Below are 14,778 nucleotides of genomic sequence, written 5' to 3' on the forward strand. Positions count from 1 at the left end.
GTAGTTTAGTGTAATGGCAGTGCACACAATGTGTTAAATCAATTACTCTTTTGCCTCCGCTTTGTATCGATTCCCTGAATAAACATATCAGCCAGATCCGCTGGATTTTTGAGCTGCAGGCTTTTTTTGACAATTGTTTATTTTTCCAGCATTGTGACTCAATTTAAAATCTCTATAATCTGAAGCTTAAACAATGATTCTTTAGTTGTATGGTTATTTGTCAGTCATAAAAGCATAAACTTACTGCCTCTATATGCCTGAGAGAAATACACACAGCTTTTCTGCAACCAATTCAAAGCGACACCGTACTAATGTAAATGCATCTCTCTCTTTCTGTTGCCTAACCTCCCTGGAAACTACATCCAACAAAAGTGCATCTACAAAGCTGCCAGGAAAAGGTATTGTGTGTAAGGTAGTGATTTGTTTCATCTACAAATTACATATTTGCTTTCCAAGGAAGCACCTGAAATGCAAAACAATTGAATGTAGGACAGATCCAGAGTAAGTGCAGTATTGTTTCATGAAGGGTTATCATTTTTTCAAGCTATTTATAAGTACTCCTGGTGCTCTATTTTTGCAAGATCTAACATTCACCTCTTTCTCAAATCGGCTCAGCTGTGTCCACAATTACATAACCTCAAAGTAGCAGGCCAATAGGACCATATATATACCATGAATGTGTTTATATATAAGATATTTCATGTTTTAAAGAATCCTCTTCTGCTCATCAAGTCTGCATTTATTTGATAAAAAATAGAGTAAAAACTGTAATATTGTGAAATGTTTTAAAGGAAACATATTATGCTCCTTTTTACGACATGTAATATCAGTCTCAAGTGTCCCCAGAATGTGTCTGTGAAGTTTCAGCTCAAAATACCCCACAGATCATTTATTATATAATTTTGAAAATCCCTATTTTGAAGGGAAGCAGAAACATGCTGTTTTTCGTGCCTGTATCTTTAAATGCAAATGAGCAGCTGCTCTCTGCCCCCTTTTCCAGAATAGAGATACAATAAATACATCATGCATTTTAAAGTGTCCATAATATAGGTAATGAAAGCTTCATATTTTGGTTTTGGGAGTCCCCAACAAAAGGTTGACATGCATTGTCAAAAAAAACTTTCATTGTCTAATAAAATGCATTTATTTTTTCCTTATTAGCTCAACGACTCCCAAACGATTCGCTCAATGATTGCATTTTCCAAACCTCTCTTTTGTATAATGCTAATCTGCAGAGATTGATCCGATTGGTCGATTTCATTTCCATTTCATCATAAAAGCTGTGTTTGTGAGCGCAGTGCTGCTTTGTTTACAGGCGTTACCAGGGAAACTATACTATAATTTATGTTTTTACAACCAACAAGTGGGCAGGCAATATGCTAATGTTTCATATTGATTTCTACATGAAATGGCTTGGGATTGGTTTTAAAAACAACTTGTTTCAATGATGCAGAGTCGACTCTTTCTTTTGAGAGACAATAACTTTATACATGGGGTACGGTATACTGTCCATGTCCAGAAAGGTAATGAGCGCGTTCACAAGACTGCAATGACACTGCTGACATGTTTTCTGGTGCGCTCAATAACAATGATAACATGTCAACAGCGTCGTACGTCAACAGTCACAGCAGTTGCACTCACAACAGACCCGGAAGAGAAGACAATGCTGAATAAAGTTGTATTTTTTTTTTTTTTTTGGACCAAAACTTATTTTCGATGTTTCAAAAAATTCTTAAAGGGGAGGTGAAATGCTATTTTCAAGTTTTTTACACTGTTAAAGAGTTGGATTCCCATGCTAAACATGGACAAAGTTTCAAAAATTCAGTTGTACGTTTGAAGGAGTATTTTTGTTCCCAAAATACTCCTTCCGGTTTGTCACAAGTTTCGGAAAGTTTTTTTCGAGTATGGCTCTGTGTGACGTTAGATGGAGCGGAATTTCCTTATATTGGTCCTAAGGGCACTTCTGCCGGAAGAGCGCGGGCTCCCGTATAGCAGAGCAGAGAGAGGCTGTGCACAGACAATCATTGATCAGAGCGAGAGCGTCGCGAAATGTCACAAAAGGAGTGTGTTTTTGGTTGCCAGGGCAAGACAACCCTGCACAGATTACCAAAAAAAAAACAGCATTAAGGGACCAGTGGATGTTTATTTTTACAGAGCATCATCGGAGTTGTGCAAGTGTTTGTGTTTGTTCCCTGCATTTCGAAGATGCTTGTTCACAAGGCCCAGTTTGACGACAGATTTGCGTATCGTTTATTTCTTAAGGATGATGCAATCCCAATGAAAAAGGGTCACGATCGTGTGTTGGAACCGCAGGCGGTGAGTAAAACTGCTTCAAATATCTCTGCCTCCTTGTTAGTGCGTCCCCTCCCATGCCGGAGACCCGGGTTCGAGCCCCGCACAGAGCGAGTCGTTGCTGCTGCTGCTCTCGTTCAGTTTCAGCCTCGGGATCTGATTCTGGATCATAAATAAATGGCTGAATCTGACTGTAAGCCATGGTTTGTTTTGGATGATGGTTTTTCCCTCACGGTAATGTCACAGCTTCCACATGCTCTCAACGCAAAAGCCTACTGGCGCTCGTGATTCTTTAGCTCCGCCCACACGTCACGCCTCCAGCCGGTCGTGTTTTTCCGGGAAAAATCGGTACAGACTATCTTTCTCTTATGAATATAATAAAACTAAAGACTTTTTGGATTTATGAAGGATGCAGTACTACTCTATATGTACTCAAGATTAACAGGATATTGAGTGAAAACGAGCATTTCACCCCCCCTTTAAGCACCCTCTGTTGTTACATGGACTACTTTGAAGATTGTTTTTCTTACCTTTCTGGACATGGACAGTATACCGTACACACAGCTTCAATGGAGGGACTGAGAGCTCTCAGACTAAATCTAAAATATCTTAAACTGTGTTCAGAAGATAAACGGAGGTCTCACGGGTTTGGAACGACATGAAGGTGAGTTATTAATGACATAATTTTCATTTTGGCTGAACTAAAATTTTGCAGGATGTTTTCATTCATTTACGCCAGTTTCACACATACTCTGTCTGCGGTGCGTATGCATTGCGTATTTTTTTATGCACCCATGTTGAAGGATTAGAGCATTCATACTGCATGCAGTTGTAGTTCGTCAGTGCGTTCCAGGAGCAGTGTTTACGTACCGAGTTTATTTTTGCTGTGCTGCACGCGCTGAATTAAAGTGACAGCCATTGTTTGAGGTAAAAATTAACATGGATCGACACGGAAATGCAGTAATTTCACAATAAATTGATACAGTTAAAGCCATAGCCTACAGTGTTTCACAGTCAACACATGGCTTTTTGGCTAGGTTTAAAACAAGAAAAAGTGCACTTTTAGATAAACAAGGCAACTAAATATGCACTTTTATGGAGGCAGAAAAACAAAATTCCTTAAGACCCAGGGGATTATAATAAAGATTTAAATGCAAAATACACAAGAGTCGACTGTTTCTGTAAGAGGTGAGTTTTACATTTAAATGTTTGTGATAGCCTACAAGAAAAGTAGGCTAAATGTTGTGTTTAAATGTGTTGCCACTTGCTTGAGCAACTTATTATACAAATCTAGAAGTCAAATCCATGGATAATACGCTGTTTATATTTATTGAGTTTATACTGTCTATGAAAAATTGTTACTGTACTGTGATAAAAGAGCATCACAATGCTGAAAATGCTTTTTTTGTTTTTGTTTTTTGAAAACAAAATAATGGACAAATGTTGTGTTTGTGGACTAAACAGCCGCAGATCAGTAGCGGACTGCAAACGTGTCCTGTGTGAAAGCACAATGAGTCCATGCTGCTTCTGTACCACATATGTAACGCACACGGACTACATATGCACCGCAGACTGCAGAGTATGTGTGAAACAAGCGTTAAAGCTGTGTTACACACTGCATGAAAGGTTATCTTCAAATATCCATAATAGGGGCACTTGAAACCATATTAGTTTCAACTTCTGATATACGGTTTTCTGAGTGCACATAAACAGTATATAACATTTTTATTCTTTTGACACGAATAATGTCATCTTTTGTTTTGTGCACCAAATGAAAAAGAGGAAATAATGAGACGAGATGAAGTACTTTCCATTGTCAAGCATTTGATTTTCTGAAACATTCAAACACAGGCATTTGCACGTGGTTATTGAATATATTAAGCACTGGTGCGATATTTACCATTAAGGTGACATACTCATGCTATAATTTGGGTCAAACTGCCTACTCGTACCCCAGAGGTCAAGAGTTCATCCGCTATATTATTTATCAGCCATTCAACTTCTGACTGTCGAATGTTGCTCTTTCTGCATCCCTGCTAAATGTAATCTGACTTCAAGGGCAACTGCTCTGCAAAGTCACTCTATTGAGTACATTTATAGAACCGTTTAGGGTTTTAAAATCCCTGAGATATTCATTACAAATTTAGCTTTTTATGTCAGTGGAATTTTACACTTCCAAAAAAGCTAATTCAGTACAGACAGGCAGAAAAGTGAGCTCAGATTAAAACCCTGTGAAAGTCCACTTAATCTGTTCTTTTAGGATATGAATGGAGAAAAACTGATATGTCTTTTTACCAGTTTAATATGTATGATCTTGTTACTCCTACTGCACTACACTAATGCATATAAGGCATGCTCAGAATACCATTCTACTTTTCCTGCATTACAAAGTATTCTTATGTTATTAACATTTCTCCACAGAACAGGGGGCTCTGACCTTTTTTTATACCATGGAACGGTTAAGTTTGAAAAATTTTCTTGCAAACTGGAATTGAAATAAAATTAGATTAAATTAAATTAAATGATTATTATTTATTTTATTTAATTTTTTACTGCTAGAACTATATTGCTCAGCTTAATAACCTGGAAAACCTGTTTGGATAAAAACAGCCCGACTGCAAACACTTCACTAGTACTTTCGAAGTAAAAAGGTATAAGTCATTATAATCTGTAATTATGTCCCCACTGGATGCAACAAATGGCTCGTTTGTAATTGGTTTTGATGTTTTTGTCTTGTTGCGCCATCACAGTTTGGCAAGGGGCATAACATTTCCGTCACACGCTTGAGGTATTCGGCCAATCACAGAGCACTGGATAGCTGGCCAATTAGAACACACCTCGCTTTTCAGATCGATGAGCTTTGTAAAACATGACCTGTTTCAGAAAGGCGGGGCATAGAGGAGAAGCAATAATTTACAGTATGTGGAAAATAATGTTTTTTTTTTTTTTTTTTACCTTAAACCGCATGAACACACTGCATTACACAAAATACACAAAATAATGTTATTTTTAGCAACATCATATGACCCCTTTAAAACAAATGAAAAGTTACCAATTAATTTTTAACAAAATATTGCTATTTCTTTATTTGTTTGTTAGACTGTTTGACAAATAAGCACAGCAGCTGCACAACAGATCGGTATAAATCAAAACATGGATGAAATATATCCCATTTGTATAATAGTAGGGCTGGGTATCGATTCAGGTCTCGAATTCGATTAGATTCTTGGTTCGATTCTCAAATTTTATTTATATTTATTTATTTATTTTGATTACATTTAGTGAATATAGTTTAAAAAAATTAACAGTAAACCTCAGTTTACAAATGGTGAATTTACAAAAAGAAGGCCTGTATTTTAAACTTATTCTTTTGTTTTGCAGATCAAGGCATACAGCATTAATTTAATTTATCTTAATCAAATGAAAAACCCTTTTATTTTTTAGCAAACAAAGTGCTGCACAACATAGGTTTACTGTTAAAATTAAAAAGAAAAATGTCAATTATTAATATTTTCTGACAGTTTCTTCACTTTAAACAAAAAAAAAAAACGATTTTAACGGGTTGCTGTGAGGAACTTGCAGCTGCTGTGTATGTGATATGATGGTAGTTTTGTCAAATTAATCTGTAAAATGCTAATGAAGTTACTCTCAGAGCAGCTGGGGATGATATTTGTGTATTTATATCATCATAGTTAGACGACAGAGGCTGAAAACACCGCAAGATTGTCCACGCTTTGTGTGGTAGTAAACAAAACAGTACGTCGCAGCATCCGTCATTAATTAATTGATTAATTCATTCATTCATTGTGGAAATCATGGCGCCTTTAAGCATGATGTCAAAAGCTTCCACTGATTTGTAGTATTACTAAAGAATTTTACCTAAGCATTACAAATCACGCAAATTGCTTTGTTCTTGGTTCTTGTCCACAGTATCTCTGCGATGATAAGCACTGAATGAATGACAGGCTTTCCATTGTAACATAAGAGTTGCATTTAGTGGAGAATACTAATGTTGAGATTCATATTAATCAGATCTTTTTTTAAATGTTCGCTGAAATAAATACCAGAAAAAATCGCTTTGCAGCTTTTGAGAGTAAATCTAAAATCTAAAACAAATAATAATAATTATACTTTTTTTTTTTTTTTTCAGCCCTATATATTTCTGTCATAATTTCTTCAAGTTAGACCAAACTCTTTTTGTTGGCTTGTCTTAAAGAACTATTTTGGGTTCCTTAAAAAACTTAAGTGTGAAGAACATTTTAAAAAAATGTAAAGAATCTTTTTCCACTATAAAGAAACAATTTTGCATTGAAATGGTTCGATGTGTGTTAATGGTTCTTTATGGAACCATCGATGCCAATAAAGAACTTACTTTACTTTTAAGGCCAACATGAATCTTACATTCTCTCTGCCAGGACCACAACAATGCGAAATGTCTTTAATTACCTAATTTTAATTCACATCCAATTGATCTGGAATATTGATTATTGGATTCAAGAATGAGGAGAAGGCAACTAAAAAGCTGTTAATCTGCACAAAGAAGCAAATCATGTGTGAAAGGAAAATCACTAGCCATAAAGCAGCACCACAGTCATTGTAAAGCTCACACAACATACAAGCCATGATGAATTTGTAATTTACACACAATCCACGCCTCCACACACCTGCCCTCACGCTCCAACGCATAACTGCTCACAACTTCTTCTCACACAACGCACGCCTACACACAACCCACGCTTAATTTATACTCACTAGTCAGTTTGGCACAAAACAAAGGATGAAGAGAAAATAATTGACCAAGCTACAGATGCAGCTTTCAGCCTTTATTATGCTTTCACAGAGACATCATCACTTTTTCTACAAAATGTATCTTTTATATTCTCACAGATATCACCTATATATATATATAATATATATATATATATATATATATATATATATATATATATATATATATATATATATATATATATATATATATATATACATATATGTATATATACATATATGTATGTATATATACATACATACATACACACACACACACACAGTATATGTGAAATGAACACCATATAATTACATGCATTCAAATTCAAATAATTACATGTGATTTTACTGTAGTGTTATAAGGGGCCACAGATGAGCACACAAGTGTCTGAGAGTCAATCACAGATTTTAGTAGTGCTGAGATGACAAATGGAAGCTGAAGCCAATTCAATAGAATCTAGATTTGCCTATGATTAATCATAAATGTTTAGGATCGCAGCCACAATGCCTTGTTACAGAATTCATGAATCCATAAGTCAAAATAGTCTTTTTTTAAGACTGTTGCCAATGTCCATACCATACAGTGCCAGAACAAAAAATAAACAAATTAAATCAACTCAGCAAGCAGCATTGGATTTTAACAGATCAGGAATTTTATGTGATCCTGTGCATCAAACCTTACACTTTGCTGTTGTCATGACAGTCAGTAGCATGTTCTGTTTTCTCTTAGATTTGCATGAAGACCAACAGAATATGTGTTTTGTTCTTGTTCTAATTTAGTCATGTAAAAAAAAAATATATATATATATATATATATATATATATATATATATTTTTTTTTTTTTTTTTTTTTTTTTTTTTTTTTACTTAAAAAAATATGTTTAAAGTTTAAACCATTATGTTGTGCTTTGTAATGTTTTTTTTTTTAGGTTTAGTTTTTTTTAAATGTTTTATATAGTTTTTCTTTATTTTTATTCCAGATTTAATTTATTTTAGTTAAACTACATTTAACTAAAAGGAAATCGTAAATGGCTAAAATAAAAAAAAAAATAAAAAAATAAAACTACACATATTTTGTTATTTAAAGTTTTTTTGTTTTTGTTTTTTTTAATTATAACAACTCTACACCGCTGATATTTTGCTTTATTTGTTGACAGTTCAACCCCATGTGTATAAGCGTAAACTTATTAAACTACAGCTATTCAAAGTTGCTTTCAATAATGAAGTACTTAACCCTTAAAAAATGTGATTCAAAATATTAACAAATCCAATAACTAAAATAACAGATGTAGAGAAACAAAATGTTATTATTTTACGTATAATTATAAAACATTTCTTTGGCACAAATATAGGGGTTTGGCTCAAACAATAGATGTACTGTACAGATAAATCATTACTGTAGCCACAACTTGCTTTTGAAAATGGCAGAATCTATTCAGCAGGGCTGTTACACTCTTCTTTTTTAGCTTCTCTATTAATTTGTTTTTCTTTCATCAGAGCAGCTCAGCATTCGCAGAAGATGAAGTCTCCGATGATTACTCTTACTCTAGAACAAATCAACCTTTTGAGAGAATAACAGGACGGCTATCACTGTGCTTAGTCACGTTTCTGAAGAAGGAGATCATTATAGTGTTGTATGCCTACTAGAGAAATGTCTTTGTTCTGTGCTGACTTTACTTTTAAAACACAAATGGAAAAATCTCAAGAACTGAGAGATTCAAGTCCTTTGTCCTTTGATACACTGTAAATCGCCTTGATTCCAGGAAATGGCCCTGTTACTTTTTAAATGGATATTGCCTCATTCAAAGAGATCCAATTTTTCAAAACTATTAGTCCTGAAGGCCGTCTAAGTAACCTCTAAAGCAAAAAACCCTGCAAGCATGGAGCAGCAAGCCAATGACGGGCCGGCCAGGAAATGAGACTTTCCTTTAACCTATCAAACGTCCCAATCCAGCCAGGAGATGGAGACAGCAGTGACACAGAGAAGATACACTGGAGGAGCACTGAACACGATCAATATGAGAAAACTGTCTCCAATCTCCACAGCACAGACACAAAGAAGAAACAGCTAAGCTCATTTAAAGGTGAAGGGTATGAATTATCAAGCACTAGTAGAAACACATAGAAAATGGGAGTGCCATCTGTTCTTTGCGAATAGTGTACTAACATGCTACTCTTACAGTGTGCATATTTTTTCAAACCAAGCTGCGTCTCAATCTACATTTTGCAACACCCAAATTGCAATATAATTCACTACAGTTTCCAGCTGAATGCAACAAAAATTGTCAATAAAAGAATAGTTCACCCAAAAATGCAGTTCATGAAATGTTGTGTAGATGATTTTGTTTTAGTCTAAGGAACAGATTTGGAGAACTTTATATCACTTGAAGCATTATATCACCTGCTCACCAATGGATCCTCTGCAGTGAATGGGTGCCATCAGAATAACACTCCAAACAGCTAATCCACTTCATCCATTGAGAAAGTCCATCCCGTTGTCCTCTCACATCAAAATCCAGTGATATGCTTCTTTAGAGCTGTTTTTGCTTATAAACAGTGCTGGACCTGTGCACATTTCTCTCCTGATTCAGATAACATGACTTTTCACTGTAGAGAGCTCGGCCGATTTGTTTCTTACAGCACACACAGATTCAGAAGAAGTTAACTGTTGGACTGGTTTGGTGTGGGTACTTGTGGATTATTGTGATGTTTTTAGCAACTGTTTGGACTGTCATTCTGACGGCACCCATTCACTGCAGAGGAACCACTGATGAGCAAGTGATGTACTGTAACACTAAATTTCTTCAGATATTTTACAATAACCAGTGGAATGAAACATTGCCGGAATCAAGTTAATCTCTGGATATTTCACTTTCAAAGTGTTTTGAAATGTGCAAGAAGCCACAGGCATGGTTTTCCAGTGTGTCTTTGTAATATGCAAAACTGCAATGCATGTGACTTGACTGTTATCACATCGGCAGAAATAGCAAGCTTAGTATGGTAGTATGCTATCACAAATTTACACTTTGATGATTTGCAGTGTGAAGAATGAACCTGAAGTAATATCAACTCTGATTTTGATCTCTAGAAGCCAAAAACAAGGAAATTTTTACACAACATTTAATAATAAAATGCAAATTAATAACTTTTAATAATATATATGATGACAGATCATGACATCACTTGCAGAAATTATAAATGCAATGTGACAAGGTCATGTGACATTGTAGCACACAATTGTTTGAAACATATTGTTGCATAATGCAATATGCATAATTCAGTCATTCAAATTTCCATTCTCAAATTTCTCATAAACAACCAGTGGCTCAATCACCTCCTTTAGGGTAGTCAAGGCAACTGTTTGAAAGTGTTTGCATTACATTTGCAAATCTGTTTGATTCTGCAAGTGGCACAGAAATGACACACATCACCTTTAAATTTTGATGTCAATATTTGTTGAAGTAACCTCACATTAACTAAATCACTAGGTTTACTAGAAAACAAACATCTAACAGGCACATTTCAGCACACAAAACATTCACCTTCGTCTGTTTACTCGAAACATATGCAATATTTGGCATCGCTTACAACAGCCTCGCATCCACACAAAAGTTCACCAACTGACAAAAAGCCGAAGGTTTTTAATGAGCACAACTAGTTCGCCAGTGGTTTCACCAAACTCCCAGTTGACAGACTGTGCCTCCAAGCCAGAGTCCTCTTTGTGCTGTTCTATTTGTAGACAAAGGAAAATCAAATGGTGAAATGAGAGCACTCCCCCAGTGAAGTGTGGCTGACGGTTTAATGAATGCTAATTGCTCCTTAGTGGAAGCACAGGATAAAAATGTGTCGATGACACACACACACACACACACACACACACTGCTGAATCACATATGCCCTGATACATTACAACTATATGATCCCACATGGCCACATTTAGTATGATCTCTCAAACCCTCATTTGAATAAAGATCAAAATACATGAACCTCTAATCTGGCTGGTACCCTGTGGTAATTTCATATACGCTCGGAGTAATGGGGCGTACACACATACTAACATCATTAGTGCGCCACTTGCCATGGCTTTCGAAAATGATTGCTTTGTTAAGACATTCCATTGTTAAAATAGCATGTCTTCCTAATTTGACAATGAATCAACAATAAAAATGTACATTCTGAATATTAATGGCAAAAGTGCACCATGCATAATCCAGCTCACTCAGAATGCATTTCCTACAGTATCAATGTCTTCACTCCTATTGGTAGTTCACCGCATCACTGCTCATTTGCATAAAGTAACACATTTCTCGACTTCCATTGCTGGACACGCCCACACCTCTATGGTTGTATTGATGATTGTAGTGGGCTTTCCAACTTGATGCATTCAACTTGCCACAGATTTTGAAAATGATTTGCAGTTAAAATAGCATGTCTTTCTATTTTGACAAGTAATTAGTTTTCACAACAATAAAATGCGACATTCTATAGGGAAAATGTTTTCAATACAAACTTCAAAAGTGAATGATTATCAATTAACATTGTCAATTTGGTAAATCAAACTCATATGGAATGCAATTTATAAAATATTTCAGGACATGGATCACATGCTTCAGTGTCTTCACTCCTATTGGTAGTCAAAGCATTGCTACTTATTAACATAAAGTAACACGTCATTCAACTTTTATTGCTGGACACGCCCACATCTCTTTGTTTATACAGATAATTGTAATGGGCTGCCCAGTGTGGTGCACCAATCAGCTTGAAACAGTTTTTTTAAAATGATTTCCCGTTAAAATAGCACGTCTTTCTAATTTAACAAGGAATCAGTTTTCGCAGCAATAAAATGTAACATTCTACAGCAGAAAATGTTTCAGTATATATTACAGCAGTGCATAATGCATCACAAAAAAGCTGAATGATTATCAATGCATGAATCAAACTCACTCTAAATGCAATTTATTCAGTGTTTCAGTACATGGATCTCATGCTTCACCTTCTTTACTCCTAGTGGTTGTCGCCACATTGCGGCTAATTTGCTTAAAGTATAATTTTCATCTATTTTATCGCTGGAAGCACCCACATAACTGTGATTGTGTTGATTGTAGTAGGCTTTCCAACTTACTAACTTACTTTCCAACTTGCACTCAACTCACCACAGTTTTTGAAAACTACTGGCAGTTTAAATACCATGGTTTTCTGACCAAACATGGAAGTACAGTTATTAGTTTTTGGCAATAAAATGTAACATTCTACAGGGAAAATATTTGAATGTAACCTGCAGAAATGCATAATCATGGACAAAATGAATACACGAATCAAACTTGCTCAGAATTCAATTCCTAGAGTATCAATGTCTTAACTCCTACTGCTAATTTGCATAAAGCAAGACTTTTCTCAACTTTTGTAGTTGAACACTACACATCACTAACACTGGCAAAACTTGCCAACTCTCATTGAAAATAAATGACTTCTGGTTGCTGCTTATCACTATATGTGTGAATACTGCTGAATTATGCTAAACAGAGCTAGTCTGCATCCTCCGCTCATTTCTAAAACTGAAAAATATAAATAATTTGCAGAGGGAGTAATTTTGTCCGGTGCCCTGAGGTAATAACTTCAATTTGTGGTGGAAAACTCAAAGGGCCTTTGAATTAACTCCTGTATCTCAGTGCACTCGCTGAGAAAAACACAAGAGAAAACGTATGAGACATAACAAAGCTACATCTGAAGGTCAAATTTCAAAGCGCTCGCTTCTATAAAAATGGCATTTAACGGGGGCATATTTTTTGATAGCAGGAGTACACAAGAATGCACTATGAACAAAAACTACATTGGGTCCAACTATAAAATAGTTTTGATATATATACGTGAGAATTTTTAGTATAGAAGCCAACAAGAGCTTGTTTTCTATCACAGAACAACTTTGCACTTTGTCAGAGAGCAGCAATCAAAAGCAATCCAACCTTTTTCAGAGGCATCCCACTATATCGTACCTCAGATATGACCTATTGTTCCCGTACCAAAAGTCTCTCCTCCCTTCTCCAACCATCTGTGGAAAGAAGACAAGAGGTTATTAGAGAGGAGCTCAGAAAAAGAAGAGAAATATATAGCTGCGAGCAGCAATTACAGGACAAAGCAGCAGCAGCAGGGATGTTTTAATTTAACTAACGTCCCAAAAATAATAAGCAGAATTATGATTTTAGGATTAGACGTTTAAAGGTTATGAGCTCATTTTAATAACATTTACAATTGACCAAAATTAACATTCTAGTGGCAATTCTTTTTTTTTTTTTTTAAACTGCAGCAATGCATCATGAACAAAATTGTATGATTATCAATTCATTAATCAATCAAGCAGTGATGCAACCCAAAATATATATATAAAAAAAAATAAAAGTTTTTTGGACAAACAGATTTGTAAGGCCAAAATCATTGGCCAAAACTGTATTCAGTGTTGTGTTTCCACTGTGTCAGCATCTGATTTCTGTAAACAACATGGATAATCTAAAACAAGTAAGCATGTTAGTGGCACGGATGCATTTCTATGGGATGACATTAGACTCAAAATGATTAAGAGATGCACGCAAAAGGTACTATATCAATTTTATACATGGATCTTACGAACCACAAACAAATGCCTTTCAATTTGATTCGGGATTAAATGATTGTGCAGTGATTTGTAAATATACAGACATGTTTGCGAATAAAAATGTTCTGTTCTGCATTAATATATCATAAATTGCTCATGCAAAAAGGAACCCATGCATATGTGGATAAGTTGACACGCGTGCATTAATTGACGTCTAGTTCGAGTCGATCTTGTTCGGTTCATTTGGATTTTGAGACTTCATTTTCGCAGTTTTCAGCATTTCACGTCCCACACACAGACACAATTACTGACGAACAAGGCCCAGTGCAATTCAATAAAGTGAACACAATTGGAAAAATTTGCGAATGTGCGTCACTTTACTGAAACAAATGCTTTTCAACCGGTGTCTGCAGAGTTAAGAATTGCATTAATGTGCAGCATTTTGTTCAAATAGAGACATATTTGTGAATACAAACATTATAGTTTGTATTTAAAATGATCATAATTTGTCCATGTAGGGATTAAAATGTGCATTTGTGGATCATGCGACGCGTGTATTCATCCGCGTCTCTTCTGAGTCAATTCTATTTGATTCATTTGAATTTTAAGACTTTCGTTCCACCCTTTGAGCCTTGCCCAATCCACACACACACAGCTCACGATCCACGCGCAGTTGAGCCAAAGACAAACAACGACAGCTGCCCGTAGAAATACAATAAAGATGTTTTATTGAACTTTTTCTACCTTAACTTGTCTTAAGACACAGAATATTAATTTGCCATTTATAGTACATTTATAGTTAAGTAAGTGCAAATACAACTTTAACCTGTCGATGGCGCTGATGAGTTTAATAGGTCAATCCTGAGATTTTATAAATTGAAGCACAAACCAAATTTCATGAATTTCTGCCATATGGTTCTAGAGGCTACCGTACAAAAACAATAGGTGGCCACACACCTTCGTCCTCTAACAAGCACTAATCAAGAGCAGAAGAGTGAAAGGAAACAAGAAGTCAGGCAGAAAGAATGAAGACAGGGAGACGGTGATAGAGTGGGTGAGGAGATGACACAAGGAGGATGGATGAGAGATGAACGGTTGCATTCCTTTATGAGTCTGTCAGGCTCTGTGAC

At 35.6% G+C, this 14,778-nt stretch overlaps 1 protein-coding gene across 4 annotated transcripts in view; it reads right to left on the reverse strand.

Moving 5' to 3' along the window:
• The window catches only part of LOC127964516 (beta-1,3-galactosyltransferase 1-like), a 140,184-nt gene that overhangs the window by 58,907 nt on the left and 66,499 nt on the right, over positions 1-14,778 (reverse strand). For 3 of the 4 annotated variants that reach the window (XM_052564734.1, XM_052564735.1, XM_052564736.1), the window contains exon 2: positions 13,053-13,108. The gene's annotated coding sequence lies outside the window, so the exon portion shown is untranslated. Of the gene's footprint in view, positions 1-13,022; positions 13,109-14,778 lie in introns of all 4 variants that reach the window. The other variant, XM_052564738.1, reaches the window with a different exon arrangement.

This window comes from Carassius gibelio, chromosome B9, assembly GCF_023724105.1.
Source record: "Carassius gibelio isolate Cgi1373 ecotype wild population from Czech Republic chromosome B9, carGib1.2-hapl.c, whole genome shotgun sequence".
In the NCBI taxonomy this organism is placed as follows: Eukaryota; Metazoa; Chordata; class Actinopteri; order Cypriniformes; family Cyprinidae; genus Carassius; species Carassius gibelio.